The sequence below is a fragment of the Musca autumnalis genome, unplaced genomic scaffold (assembly GCF_047663935.1).
Source record: "Musca autumnalis isolate F117 unplaced genomic scaffold, ASM4766393v1 scaffold_4, whole genome shotgun sequence".
Classification (NCBI taxonomy): Eukaryota; Metazoa; Arthropoda; class Insecta; order Diptera; family Muscidae; genus Musca; species Musca autumnalis.
Window position 1 is genome coordinate 152,997,370 of NW_027411977.1, and position 15,688 is coordinate 153,013,057.

Sequence of the window (15,688 nt, forward strand, 5' to 3'; positions counted from 1 at the left end):
GGCTATGGTCGGGAGGGCATTCCATGGGCTATCGGTTCGGGATATTTCTAAGAGCGATGATGTATCTTGTATAAGTGTAGAATCTGATGTATTTTTTTTTGTTACTTGAAATTACTGTTGCGTGCCAAGGACTAAGGGAATGGGTTGGGACCTCACCCCAGGGATAAAGGACAGAGTGGCCGGTGTCCAGCTAGGAACAGCAGCCCCCTCAGTTACCAGCAAGGAGCACGTAACAATATGGCGCCCAAGAAAATAAAAGTGTTTTAGTCGTTAGTGTATGTCAGCAAAACACTAGGCAATAGACCAGTAGGGAAGACAATAGACCTACATTTCTAACCGAAGTTTTAAGCATACGGAAAGTGTCATTTCATAGCCATACTGGACATGAGCCAGAATGAAGTATGAAGTGGTATATTCCGGAAAGCTGAAGCTAAGGGGCCGAAATGACAAATACCAACCGAAGCATAATTCGTCCTACAGTGTCAAATACAGCACATAGTAGTAGCTAAATATGAGTCGGAAGAGTGCGTTAGATAGTGCCAGTCTAAAATTCATGTACGTGAGCCAAGTCAATAGGTAGGATATCCACTCTAGATTAACAGCTAGAGGCCAGCTGTATCGACCGATCGTGACTTGATAATGTCATAAACTGAAGTTTAGAATTTTACTAATTGCATGTAGAGTTGATTTATACATCATCGTCATAGAAGATCCTTTTTTTTTGAAGGCCCATTTAAAAATAAAACACCGCAAACATCACACCTCGTCATAAAGTTCCTCCTAATGATATAATAGACAGACGTATAAAGAATTAGTGTTTTTAAATTTTGTTATAAATTTTAGATAAATCTGATTAGTGTATACTTAGTAAGAAAAATCCGTCATCGAGTGTTAGTTTGGCATGACTGCTGGGACTCGATCACAAGTTAAAAATAGAAAACGAGACAGACCACTATATTTTGATTTAAACCGATCCGTGATCATAGAAAATAAAAGAAAAAGAGATTACGAATCCAGTCATGGCAGAGTCCAATCACAACAATGGAGGTCAAATTAGGGATCTGTCCCACACAATAAATGTTGGCTCTCCAATCACAAATTCTTTAGGTCCTTTATTCCTCCAAGGAGCTTCAGCAGAAGCCCCACGAAACAATGAGCCTGCTGGTTCCGCTTGCCCGGATAGTTCACGTCACCTAGAAAATAAAATAGAAAATTTAAGAGGAGAAATGGATGAGATTAAAAAGTCATTGTTAGAATTGACAAAGGCCATTAAGGAAAAAAATAATACGGCAGTCAATACGATAGAACCTGCAGGGGAACCCAGCGCTGAAAGAAATGGACGGTTAGCGGCATCTACGGTTAGGGAAAATGCTAGTTTTCAGGGCAATACCCCTTTAACCACTGGTACCACTGCGAACACTGCCAATACAGCTCTAAACCAGATGGTAATAACGGCACCAAATAGTACCACCTTAAATAGTAGCAATACGGTTCCAAACCAAGTAGCACTACAGGTACAAAATAGGATGCCGGTACAAAATAGGATGCCAGAACCTTTTGATCCTAGGAATGGACTTAGGATAAGTAGGTTAGGGTTGCGGTTTGATGGCGGCTCGTCCGGACTAGGCGTAGAAGAGTTTGTATATCGTCTTGAGCATTTTAATACGTGACTTCCCACTATTGCTATCTGGAAGAGCAGAATCCTGGTATTGGTTGTTCCAGAAGACCAACCAATTCCATGATTGGGAAGATCTCTCGTCGAAATCCAACTTTGAAAGGATTACCGAACTGGTAAATAGAAAGCAACAGCCAAGCGAGACCATTGATACATTTTTTCACATCATGGGTCAGATAAGGGCCAAACTGGTTCAACCTTTATCCGAATACGATATGATAAAGATAATGAAGAAAAACATCAGAGACAATGTGGCCAGGATAGTGAATCCCATACAAGTTTCGTCTGTCGAGCAACTTCGTATTTAATGTAATGAGGCAGATAAGAATTTCCTCAGGCGTGAGAACAGACCTTTTGTTGCCCCTTCTCGTCCAATCAGACAGGTGAACGAAGTGGAAGTAGACCCGCGGAATTATGAGTTCTATGAACAACCAGAATTCCAAGAACCATCCGAAACAGCAGAAGTATCGGCCATCCACTTCAACAGGCAGGTAAATCCTAACTTGACCTGTTGGAACTGTCAAAAATCAGGACACATTTTTAGAGATTGTGATGCTACTGCTAGGTCCTTGTTTTGTTACAAATGTGGCAACCCTGGGACCAAGACCCCGCAATGCAGTATATGCCAGCAGGGAAACAGGAACAGGGGCGTGGACAGTACGGGGGGGCCACGTCCAACTGTGAACCCCTAAGGATAATTAAAAATCTCTCCAGAAGTAGTGAAATTCCAAGTGTGGAGAAAGTGGCAAACAAATTCGAGCCAGAATTGCGCCACTATTTGCCTTTAGAAATTAGAAAAGAGAATTATAATAAAGTTAGGGCAAGAATTATGGGAGAAAATGGGCCTCCTAAATTAAATAAACCCAAAATTGCCAAATTGCGCCAAAAATTTAAAAACAAAAAGAAGCAAATGAGACTGCTGGTTGAATCGGTGACAAAAGCAAGTGGTATAGCCGATCCCAGATTGTATGCTGACGTTGAAATCCAAGGCCTCAGTATACGTGGATTACTGGATACGGGAGCGTCTGTTAGTATTCTCGGTAAAAACTGCAGGGAAATTGTTGAAAAGCTTAATATTCCCGTAAAGCCGATATTTTCCAATGTCAAGACGGCAGCTGGACAACAGCACCGAATACTTGGAAGAATCCACCTCGATATAAAATACAAAGGGATCATAAAACAAATTGACTTATACCTTTGTCCTGATTTGGACCAAGATTTATACTTAGGGGTTGATTTTTGGGACTTGTATAAATTAACACCGAATGTGATACGGGTAAACGAAATAGACATAGAAAAAGTTCAAAAAGATCTAATAGAGGATGAAGCCTACAAACTACACCCCCACCAATTATCAACCCAACAACAACAACAGCTAAAGGAGGTTATTAATAATTTCGATACCTTTGAGGAAAAAGGCCTTGGTAAAACTTCACTAGAAAAACATACGATCAAATTAATCGAGGGGGCAGAACCAGTGAAGGACCGCCATTATCCTTTATCCCCAGCAGTCCAGGCCATTGTATACGAAGAAATTGATAATATGCTCCGCCTCAAGGTTATCGAAGAAAGCGAAAGCCCGTGGAGCAATCGCACCACAGTAGTTAGAAAGCCGGGGAAAAATAGGTTTTGTCTTGACGCCCGAAAGCTAAATAAATTGACGGTCAAGGACGCATACCCACTACAGAACATCGATGGTATATTGAGTAGGATTGACGAAACATATTACATCAGTAGCGTCGACTTAAAATTTGCTTTCTGGCAGATCGAGCTCGACGAGGACAGTAAAGCCTGCACTGCGTTTACAGTGCCTGGAAGGCCATTATACCAATTCAGGGTAATGCCTTTCGGGCTCTGTAACGCAGCTCAGCGCTTATGCCGCCTGATGGACAAGGTAATTCCGCAACGTCTAAAAGAGAACGTCTTCATATACCTCGATGATCTGTTAGTTATCTCTAGCGATTTTCAGGAACATTTGCGACTTCTAACTGAAGTGGCAATGTGCCTCAAAAAGGCCAACTTAACAATTGGCATGAAGAAATCGCAATTTTGTTTTAAAGAACTGAAATACCTTGGCTTCATCATTGGCCAAGGGCGATTAAAAACTGACCCCGATAAAGTGAAGGCCATAAGAAATATAAAAGTGCCACGAAATCAAAGAGAAGTCAGGAGCTTCTTGGGAACGGCTGGATGGTACCGTCGTTTTATAAAAGATTTTGCTACCATCTCAGCCCCATTAACTGATACGCTCAAGAAAGGCAAGAAATTTGAAATGAATGAAGCGGCGAAAAACGCATTTGAAAACTTGAAAAAGGCTCTCACTTCAGCACCCGTTTTGCGTCATCCTGATTTTGGTAAACACTTTTATATACAATGCGACGCCTCGGAGTATGGCATAGGGGCAGTTCTATATCAATTAAATGAACGAAAAGAAGAACACCCTATTGCGTTTTACTCGCAAAAGTTAAATTCCTGCCAGCGGAATTATAGTGTGACCGAGAAGGAATGTCTGGCGGCGGTGATGGCAATCAAGAAGTTTAGGCCCTATGTGGAGATGATGCCATTCACCGTCATTACCGATCACGCTTCTCTTAAATGGTTGATGTCGTTAAAAGACTTGAGCGGGCGACTAGCTCGATGGTCGTTGCAATTACAGGCATATAATTTCGAAATTCAAGATCGAAAAGGGTCAGAAAATGTAGTAGCTGATATGCTATCGAGAGCTCCTACGGAAAACCAAGTAGATGAAATAAATATCAAAGACCTTTTAGAATTCGAAACCAGTGATTTTGAGGCAGAAGAGTACCTTAATTTAATAGAAACTATAAAAGCAAACGAGGCAAACCTTCCCGATCTGAAAGTTGAGAGTGGCATGGTTTATAAGAAACATATCCCGAATACAGAGATTGGTAATGAATGGCACTGGAAACTGTGGTTACCAAGCGGGATAACAAATAAGGTAATAGAAAAATCTCACAATTCGCTTACCTCCTGTCACGGAGGCATTCATAAAACACTGGAACATATCAAGCGGTTTTTCTATTGGCCAAATATGACACGCCAGGTCCGACAATACATAAAAAACTGTCAGGTTTGTCAGGAATCGAAGTCTAGCAATATAAATTTGATGCCAGGAATAGGACAAGAAGTTGTGACTGACCGTCCCTTTCAAAAATTATATATTGATTTCTTGGGGAAATACCCTAGATCAAAAAAAGGAAATTCATATATATTTATTGTGGTCGACCATTTCACCAAATTTACGCTTTTGAAGGCTATGAGGGACGCCACAACTGTAAATGTCGTCAAATTTCTCATTGAAGACGTTTTTCACAAATTTGGGGTACCCGAGGTCATCCACAGTGACAACGGGGCCCAATTCGTGTCCAAAACCTTTCAGGAAATGATTAAAACATATAAAATCACCCACATAAAAACGGCTGTCTATTCCCCGCAGTCGAACGCCTCCGAGCGGGTGAACCAGTCAGTCATAACGGCCATTAGAACCTATTTGGAACAAGATCATAGAGACTGGGATTTATACCTCAGCGAAATAGAATGTGCGCTGCGAAACTCGGTCCATTCTGCAACCGGTGTTACACCCTTCTTCGCGTTGTTCGGTTATCACATGTACACTAGCGGCCACGATTATCACCTGGCTAGAAAACTAATGTCTATGACCGATCATGAAGTGAAGGAATTACATAGACTGGACAAATTAGAGATACTGCGAGGAAAAATTAAAGATAACTTGCACAAAGCGTATGAACGAAGTTCGGAAAGGTATAATAGAAGGGCCCGAGTGGTGAAATTTAGGCCAGGACAAGAGGTATACCGACGAAATATAGTGCAATCAGATTTCTCGAGAAATATTAACGCAAAATTTTGCAAAAAGTTCATAAAGTGCCGAATTCTAAAGCCCGTAGGTGAGAATATGTACGAATTAGAAAATTTGAATGGTACTCCTGTGGGTGTATATCATGCAAAGGATATTAAACAATAGAGTGCAATATTAAGACATAAACTGTGATACCATTAGGATAAGCCTTCATGTTTGTGCTGTCCTAATAGTATTTAAGCTTACCTTAATAGTGCAATATTGAAATTGATTTCTGTGATATACCCAGTGCCTAATATTTTCTGTTCGTGACTGTCCCATTTTTTTTTTGGATTATACATTTTTTTAATTATACACATCGTAATTATACACACATATTGTCTCCGATTTATACCTCGCGTAGTTAACCACCTGCTTATTTGTTTTCTATGTATACCCCTATCCGATATTTACCCTCACCACTAGTGAGAATCGAACCACTCACCTGATGAATCCCAGGCATTCTCAGACGGCCCACGTACCAGGTCAAATAGCCAGCATTCCTGGAACGAGACAAGGCTACCGAAAGTAAACGAACATAATGCAAATTATACAGGCATACTTCCCTAAACATATTGCCCGGCTGATCTCAGGGCATGGGAGTTCCCCACGTTGGGATTAAGAAGTAGTAACCTCAGAGAGGACTTCCGCACACCATCACTGTCTTCATTCTTCGCCAATGATGGAGTTTTGTTGCGGGTCCTCGATAATTCTAAGTCTGCCACAAAAAAGCAAAAAAAAAATTTTGCGTGGAGGGTCCTTAGGGCGACTCCATTCAGCCTACGTGGCGGAGTCCAAAACCACGGTTTATCCCTAGTTCCCAGTTGCAGTAAAGGTGGGGGAACTAGGGAGAGCTAAGAAACCCAAAATAAGTTAGGGGGCACTGTTTATGGGTAACTATAAGTTAGCCATGCCCAGATTAGTAGGTTATTGTTGGTGTTAAGGGCACTGTTTGCGGGTAACAACATGTTAGCCATGCCAAGGTTAGTATGTTGGGGTGTTTGTTGTTAGGGGCACTGGTTTGGGTAACCTTTGGTTAGCCATGCCCAAATTAGTATTTTGTTTGTTGTGGGTTAGCAATGGTTAGTGGCACTGTTTTGGGTAACCGGCGGTTAGCCATGCCAAGATTAGTATGTTGAGGGTTATCAAGTTAGGCTGGGAAAGTTCTTCCTCCCAGCTTATTGGGGCATATAATATGACGTGCACCCAGGCTGTTTGGTCGAAAATGCCAAAAAGGCATCAGCAAAATGGAAGGAAGACAAAAACCCCAATACACCGTAAGTGAATAGAAATAGCTTTCACCATCAGATATTTCCATCCACGGGGTAAGGGCACATGTCTTCATCCATATTGGTGATGCGATACCTGCAAATTAAATAAAAGAATACAATTATGAGTAAAAAAATTACAGATTTGTTCAATTGGAAATATACTTACCTCTGCCAAATGCAAACTTCTTTATTTTGGCTTTTGTTTATGTATCAACTTTCGTCATTTTGACATTTGGATAAAAGTGTGTTGCCAACTATAAAACATATACAAAACCAAGGTTCAATTATTCATTCATTTAAATGAACCTGGAGGTACGCTATTATCAGCACAATGGCCCGATTCTCTTAAGGAAGGTGCCTGAGAAAATCAAGACTCTTAAAGTGAGAGAATGGAACCTTGAGGTACCTGGTAGAAAGGGACTATTAATAGTTAGAAAGGGACAATAATGCGCTAAAAGGAAAAAGGATAGATATAACTCTGTTGCCCAAAATGTCTGCTCATGGAAAGCTGCCATCTTTCGCTGCAAAACTTATAAATGAGAGTAGTTTTTCACCCAGAATTTAGTGGTTATGTGGTGCTGAGGTCGAAACCTTTCGACGGAGAATAATAAAAAAAAAGAGAAAACATTTTAAATTAAATGAAAGTGGATTTTGATTAAAAAGCATTAAGTTTTCTTTAAAAATAAAAAACATATATATCAAGGTAATGAAGTGCATAGAGATAGTTACAGAGAAGCAGTGTTAATTATATATTTAAAATAAATTAGGTTTCCGTGGTGAGGAGAGAAAAAAAGTGGAAATACAGTGGAGTAATATATGTAACCAGCGAATTTGAAAAAAGGTAACAGTGTTAATGACTGACAATATTCGAGTGCAATTTAATAATTTTGCCTTTTTGGACTTGTTAGGCCGAACCTGCATTCGTTGGATGGCAATAACCTTGTCCCTGCAGTGGTATCTAGTGGAAAGTAGCGTAAATAGGCCACTACCATATTACCACCAGACAAAGGTTGGAAACTGTATTACCAACTGTTAATATCGTAGAGTATTCCATCACCAGTGACATCTAGATAATATTCCACCAAACTGGCGAGGATCTCTCCACGCCAAGCAGCCTCAGCACCCAAAAGTATGCTCGGTAAGCCACATCTACCATTACATCAAAAGTCTTTAGAAGTCTACAATTAATGTTTTGTTACGGGCACCGTGGCTAGAAACCGTGAGAAATTGATGTTTTGTCAAGCCACAGAGCCGAGTGCCAAAGTAATTGAATTTTGTAATACAATATAATATTAGTATCCGGAGAATAATTAGACTCCGCTACAAGGAGGATTATTGATTACCAGCCTGTGACTAAATGAACATTTGAACCCGAGAGATTATTTTAAACTATTCCTTTATTTTGAACCATATTCTTATTGCTACATTATAAGTATATTTTTTTTGACATCTATTTTTGCACGTTATATGTAATGATATTTATTTATTTGCACGTTTGATATACCTTTTTTTGTCTGTTTTAATTCCTCATCAAATTAATGTTTTATCTGAGGTTCTTTTTTTTACATGTATTTGTTTTTAGCATTCCCAAAGGTTTTTTATCATTTCGCAAATCCTCATAACGACTCAAATAGAAAGAGCTCTTTTTAGGAGACGTTAGGGTATCCTGATAAATGTTGTGTCTGACGCCAGAGCAACTTAGCATCATTTTATCCTTTGTGAGTGTTATCGTGTTTGTCTATTGGCTGTAAATTGCCATAGTATAATGTTTGTCTAAGACTCAGAAAAGGCATTCTCTTGATATTTTGGTCTACTGACCGCTCGTATTGAAATTGACTTTAAGTCGTTACTTGAGATTTAAATATTTCTATTTAATTTTTTTTTAAAACATTTTAAAATTAATACAACTGTATAAATAAGTAAAACTCATATAATTTATAATTTGATTCTGTTGTTTATTTAATATTTGTTTGTTTCCATTATAAGTACTTTATTTTAAGTCAGTTTGATCATACTACTAGATTTAGTTTTTTTTTTGTCGTTTATAATAAATATGACCTGAGAAATTAAGAATAGAGAAATATGATGTGGTAGATTTTTCAGTTGGAGGAATATAAGACGAGGTAAGTGGTGTGATGGGACGGTGTATGGGGTCATTAATGGGTTGAACAAAGGACATAGTGGCTATGGTCGGGAGGGCATTCCATGGGCTATCGGTTCGGGATATTTCTAAGAGCGATGATGTATCTTGTATAAGTGTAGAATCTGATGTATTTTTTTTTTGTTACTTGAAATTACTGTTGCGTGCCAAGGACTAAGGGAATGGGTTGGGACCTCACCCCAGGGATAAAGGACAGAGTGGCCGGTGTCCAGCTAGGAACAGCAGCCCCCTTAGTTACCAGCAAGGAGCACGTAACAGATGGGATCTATGTCGGAAAAGAAGGTCAGAGTATTTAGTATCTCATATCTACTGAAGAATCGACGTCTGCTCGTGAGTAGCGAGGGGCACCTACATAGTTGATGTTCGACCGTCTCTGTTTCTTCTGGGTCTTGACATAGCCTACAGTAGTCTACACTAATGTTGTCCCATCTAGAAGTTAGGGATCTGACCATGCTATGACTGATAATGAGTCCTACAGTGGTCTTTATCTCTAACATATTTAGTGAAAAGAGAGAATTGGTTCTGTATTGAGAGTAGCTAGGCCAGATTGCCTTGGATACCTTGCAACCAGGTTCCGTTTGCCATCTTTGCCCTGCCTTCTCAAGAAAGAAGCCGCGAAGTTTTCGGGTGTAGTAGCACTTTGGTGGTCTGGTAGATGACTCTACTGGTAAGTCAATCGACTGAGAGCCACCCCTGTCCTGGAACCCAGCAAAGACCAACGATATCACGTACTTTAAGCAGAGCGTTTTTGCAGTCAAGGATAGCTTTTGAATTTATGGTCCACGACTTTAGGGCCTTAAGGGCCGCTCGACTATCGACAAATATAGCCACGGGTCCTTTAAGGCTACTCCCAAGTTCTTTGACCATCTCCACTGCTTTCCTGATTGCAAAAATCTCTGCCTGAAAGACGCTGCAATTACACTATGCAACACTGAAAATGCAAACAACTTCTAGTACGCATTTTTTGAAAGTACATATTTAGACTACAAAAACCCTAGTAGGGTTTTGTCCTGTCAGATCCAGTTCGGATTTTATGGCCTCATCTAAACCGGGCTAAATCTACACTTTTTTGCATTTATCAGGCCTTTACCGCAGAAACGAATGGGAATTTGGCCTTGCTGTCTTTAGCAATATTGTAGCCCTAAACTAGTAGAACTTAACTTTTGAAAAAAGTACATAAGAAAAACTCCATCTAGGGCACCAAAATCTATAAAATATAAAAATTTTTAAATAATTGCTGAAATTCTGGTCAGTATCGGCTAAACTATTGGGAGTTAAACCAAGTAACCTTTTGCAAAAATCTTCCAAATAAAGTTCTCAACAACTCTTTAGAACATTCGGAAACTCTAAAATGCTTACTTGATGTTGTTTCAGCGGTATTTTGCATCATATCTCTTACAACACGTATTTCAAACACAGTTCACACCAACAGTTTATTCTCGCATTTCGGATTTCACTACATTATTGACATTTTTATTAAATCGTCGTTGAAAAATGTACTGAAAACAACGGTATAGAGACATTTTACAACAATGACATGTTCTGAAGAATTGTGTATTACATTCCGGAGAATATTTGTCCAAAAGAAAATATTCAGAAAAAATTAACGGTTTTGGAAATACGGTGCGAAATGTATAACAATTTTGGAATTTCGAGTTCATTATTTCTCCAAATATTTTATTCTTGTCCTTATATACAAATTTGCTTCAGAGGTCAGAAGAAGATTCGCATTGGGTTCAGAGATATAGCCCCGAATTTCTTTAAAAACTCAATATTTAACCACGATTAGATGGCGCCATAAAATCCGAGCTGGATCTGACACAACAAAACCCAAATAGGGTTTCTTGTCGTTTGGGTCTGTACTTTCAAAAAATCCACAGTTCGAATTGTTTGCACAAGATCACCTTAAAAATGTTGCACAGTGTTATCATTGAGTTTGAAGGATTGTTTAATTGGTGGGTTCTCGCAGTAGACCCCGGCTCCTGTGCTATCCTCCATCTTGGAGCCGTCTGTGTAGATGGACAGACCGCCAAGAGGAGGACTGCCACTAGACCAGGCATCCCTGCTGGGAATTGTCACGTTTATTGGGTTGAAGTTGAGTGAAGTGGGTATATAATCACTAATGTGATTGAGTCCACTGAACTCAAGTAGTTAGGTAAAAGGAGAGAGGACCTTTGCATGTCTAAATCGAGAACACTGAGCCTGAAAGCCGTCCTCGCCGCCTGAAAATGAGTAGTGATATCCAGGGGTTGGAGATCAGAAGTGCACTATTCCCGAGAGCATGCCACCAGACAAGCCCGCCATAGGTAAGTATGGGAAGAACCACTGTATCATACAACCAGTGTATGACCTGTGGTCTGAGTCCCCAACTTTTACCGATGGAGTCCTTGCAGGAATAGAGTGCCATAAAACCCCTCTTTGTTATCTCCTAAGTGTTCCTTTTCCAACTTAAGCGTTGGTCCAGGGGCGACGGAAGGGTTTGGGGAGGCAGCTGGTTTTCTGGGCCTGATTTTTGAACTTTTTGGCTTCTTCACAGCCTGTGCGGGCTGTGATTTAGCCAGGTTAACTGCGGGTAGAGCATGAGGGCATTCTTTCGTCACTTCCATGCGGGTTACGACAGGATTCCCTCCCTCACACGACGCACAGTGGTTCAGAATCGTTTTTTTCTGGTCAAAATTCTGTAACTTTTGAACGGATAGATTTATATTCATAATTCTTGTTTTGTTGTTTGTTTTTATTAGACAGATAACACAATCAGCTTTCAGACGAATTATAAGCGGTCAACTTCGGTCTGGTAGTTGCAGAGAAATTCAAGGTCAAAATTAAACTTTGGAGTTTTTTTTAACTATTTTTCATCAAAATATGAGTGTTTTTGTGGTTTTTATATCTCCCTATGTATTAAAGATGGTCAAACACCAACAAATAAATAAAAAAAAATTACCAAAAAACTAAAAAAATCGAAAAAAATGTCGATTTTTTTCAAAAATTTGTAAAAAAAAATTTAAAAAAAATTTTAATTTTTTTAAAAATTAAAAAAATACTCCTTGGGTTTTAATAAAACTTATATAACTCGTATAAAAACTCATATACTCAAAAAAATTTAATTTGTGTCAAAAAGCTGTAATTCATATGGAAACAGTATAGAAAACACACATTTTTACCCATGTAATTTCAATAAATTGAAAAAAAGTGTTAAACGGACGGAACGGGACGAGGAGACTCTCGGGCATCATTCTGTGAAAACAGAACTTTGTTCCATGTTGTTCCACAAGTTTGGAATTTCATAAAATTTAGTACCTGAGGAAAAATAAAATAGATCATGTTGTGTAAACGCTACGGTAATTTACTAAAACGATTTTTAAAGGCCACAATCCTGCCTACCTTACAAAAAAAAAACAAGGAACATAATAACTGTTATAGTTTCAGAGAAATAGCTTCGTCTTTCTCCAGAAATTTGTAAAAATTACGTATTTCCCAAAAATGGGGAAAATGCTCGTCTTTAGGGGCACACCACGCCCACACCTTCCAATATTTGGGCCTGTTTTTCTTAATTCCTTAGTTTCAATATGTTTACTATCGAATCCCATATAGAAATTAAATATCTTTGACAAAACAAAATTTTTGGCCAGGAAAATCGATTCCTGACCGATTAGCTGGAAAATCCTTAATCGTTAAGTGAGGATATTTTCTTTCGAACCTCCTCACAAACTTTATGTTCTTCCGAATTAATTTAAATTCCCTTTCGATGATTGTTTTGGGGTCTTTATTGACGAATCACTTGCAATACGATATCGCAAAACGATAGTCTTTTCTATCAATTGCATCTTTACTTGCTGCGTTTTTTTGAGGTTGAAGGTTTTTGTGACTCATCCACGTCGTCCATGGTTGCGTCACACTCTCCGACAACTTCATCCACCGCAGTTTGTCTTAGAAGCAATGGTAGTTTTCCTCCACCAGAACATGTTGGAGATACGACCTTGTCAGACAGAAGTGGCGACTCAGCTTGACCGGTGGAGGGAATAATAGTGGTGTCCATTATTAATTCCTCATGGTTAAGGATGTTCTGAAACAGTCGGCAATAAAAGACAATGTCGATAAGATACGATTCGTGGTAAAAAAAGAAACTTAGAAGTAAAATGATTTTAAATTTTCAAAGAAGTGAACTCTACAAAAAACCTATCATTGATTGTGCAACACGTTGGAATTCAACATATAAAATGATTGAAAGAATCCTGGAAATGAAGGATATTATAAATACACTAAGCAAGGATTATCCTGATTTATTTCTTGAATCTGAAGAATGGTCTTTCACAACTGAATTCTTGGGACTATTTAAACCTATTTACAATGCTACCATTAAGTTACAAAGCGAACAGTTGTGCTATAGTGAACGTCATTTCAAATTGACGCTTTACCGGATAGCAACATGAAAACCCTTCTCAAGGAGTCCTTGAAGATGAGAAAGGATAAACTTTTAGAAAATGAACTGTTTAACGCAGCTGTGTTCTTGGATCCACAAATCAAAGTATGCTTAACTTTATATACTATCGTTATATAAACGCATGAAGTCAACAGAAGCTAAGTTTGCTTAGGTTAACCAAAACAATGCATATTTATTTATATCAATCATCTTTTATGTTTCAAAACACAATACAAGCCACCCAAAATTAGAGAAAACTCCATCACCGAGCAGACCACATGCAGCCAAATCTTTTTCCGAGTATCTGCAAATGATAGATCCTGCCACAGAAATTCCGAGTTCATCTAATTTACACAATTTAGAAGCTGATTTTGCCACTTATGTGCTGCAATCAAGATTGCGACTAAATGAAAATATAAGCTCTGTTCCAGAACTAAAATGTTTTTACAATTTTTACCACTTTTACACATTTTGCGTTCCCGTACACAAAATTTATATGAAAATCGTTTACGACTTTTACAACTTTTACGACTTTTACCACTTTATAAAGTACGGGAACAGGCCAATAATAGCATTTTGGTACTCTATCAGTGAGATTGATAATATTGTACAGGTAATACCGTCAACCCAATTAAGTGTGGAACGCTTATTTTCTGCTATGAAATATATATTATCTGATCAGCGCAACCGCATGTCAGCAACAAATCTTGAACATACATATATTAATGGTAAAAGTCAATGGGGATTTCAATTATGAAAGTTGAGCTTTCTCACATGTTAATCTTTTATATATTCGTTAATTTTTTATAAAATAAATAAATGTTTTCATATTTACTGGTTAAATATAAATATATACTTTTGTATTTTATTTATACGATATTCACTCTTATTTTTATGGTTGTATTTTTCCTTATGCCATTCATATTTAGTATTTCTTTATAAACATCACTCAGGTGTACGCAACCTCTTCATAAACATCACTCAGGTGTACGCAACCTCTATTTGTTTTTTAGGGTACATAATGATGTACGCTACGTGGTTTTTTAATGTACACGCAACATTTATAACGTACGTACCCAACCATTTCGGTTGGGTACGTGGTTGTTACTTTACAATGGTGGTTGCGTACCAAACATGTACGCTACGATTTTCGTTGGGTACATGTACACAAACGCTAAATTTTTTTTTAAACTTTGTGTACATGTACGGTACCTTATCGTAGTGTAACTTTTCATGCTAGGTACGCTACAAAACGTTATTGTACGGTACCTTAATGTAAGTTTTCGAACGCTGGTTTTTTTGTAGGGATCTCTTAAGCAACTGCTTATAAAATGTATCGAACGGAGTGCATTTTTCATAACTCTATTGGACTAAATCGAAAGATGTTGCGAAATCATAACTCCAATTGCACAACTTCCAATTTTTTTGCTGGGATCATACCATTTTCAAAAAACCGTTATTTTCGAAAATACGACAGAATTGCAATTTTCGAATTTCGAAAAAAAACAAAAGTTGTGCTGAATTCTACTCGAATTGCGCCAACTTGTGCCGTTAAAAATTTTTCATTATCTCTAACCGTTTTCAAGATATGGCAATTTCGAAAAACCAGTATTTTTGTATGAAAAATCACTGCAATTTCTGCAAATATCGAGATGATCTTTTACGGATGTAATTCTAAGGCACACGCTGAAACTTTCATACGACTACCACCAAACATAATATGTCTCTTTCTCTCGGGGACCCCCATAAGCAACCAAAATTATGGAAAAATTGGATATATTACTGACTTTTGCGATATCTGTGTTGTTTGCCCACTTACATCTACATACTTTGCATCAATATAAAGGAGATCTTTTATCCTTCCATTGGCGGGCTTTCCTTTTGGAATACTCCTACCAGAAGCGGAGATATTCACATAAGAAAAAAGCGTTGAATTCTCTCCACATAAGCTTTTTGCTTATTCCGACTCCTGAATATTATCCGACCATCCCCAAACTTAATAGGCTTCTTCCAACTCCCAAAAAATTCGTGACGATCCGATCAAAATTGCGACCTGTAGCGTGATTACAAAAAAATCGGAAAATGGGATACATTACCGACTATTGCGATATCTCTGTTGTTTGACCACCTACGACAGCCTACTTTACATAGTTGTAAAGGTGATATTTTCTACTTTTCTTGTCAGGTTTTGCTTTTGATGTACCTCTTAAAGTAACAGAGCTATTGGCTTTGAAATAAACCGTTGACCTTTTCTCCAAATAAGTTTTTGTCCATTCCTACCCCT

The 15,688-nt window shown here is 38.4% G+C and overlaps 1 long non-coding RNA gene across 1 annotated transcript; it reads right to left on the reverse strand.

Annotated features, from left to right (window-relative positions):
* Positions 1-186: 186 nt before the first annotated feature.
* LOC141401957 (uncharacterized) lies at positions 187-7,050 on the reverse strand. The gene is made up of 3 exons (XR_012412479.1): positions 6,990-7,050; positions 5,998-6,917; positions 187-1,193 (listed from the first exon to the last, which is right to left on the reverse strand). It is a non-coding gene; the product is annotated as an uncharacterized lncRNA (long non-coding RNA).
* Between the last annotated feature and the right edge of the window lie 8,638 nt (positions 7,051-15,688).